The sequence below is a fragment of the Trypanosoma theileri genome (assembly GCF_002087225.1).
Source record: "Trypanosoma theileri isolate Edinburgh chromosome Unknown TM35_Tth_21_V1, whole genome shotgun sequence".
In the NCBI taxonomy this organism is placed as follows: domain Eukaryota; phylum Euglenozoa; class Kinetoplastea; order Trypanosomatida; family Trypanosomatidae; genus Trypanosoma; species Trypanosoma theileri.
In genome coordinates this window covers 477,820-478,304 of record NW_021639863.1, presented here as the reverse complement: position 1 = coordinate 478,304, position 485 = coordinate 477,820, and positions in this window count along the sequence as shown.

Genomic DNA, 485 nt, shown 5'->3' with positions numbered 1-485 from the left:
TTTTTTTTTTTTTTACTTTCTGTTCTCTCTCTCCCCCACGAGCTGTGCCCATGAAGAATCGAAACTCGAAATAGCAGTCTTTTCCGCGTGTTCACATCCTACGGTGACCAAAAACCAAACATAGTCAGCTCCAAAAAAAAAAAAAAAATGATTTTAACCATAACGTTTTCTTACTTCAAATGTGTATATATTTATGGATTTAAGGGTACACACATACGCAGAGATAGCATAGCGTCTCTCCCACAATACATGATTCCACCATGTGAAATTAACCATAAAAAAAAAAGGAAGAAGATCATTTTTCCGGATATACACAGTTGCAGACTCCCACCACAGGGATTTGCAGTGAGTTGGCAAACATTAAAACGCATTAAAATACTAGAGTATTGTCTATCCTAATCCATCATCCTTGCCACAACGTACTAGAGGAGAACAACACGATCTCCCACTCCATACATACCCAGATAGAGAGAGAGAGAGAGAGA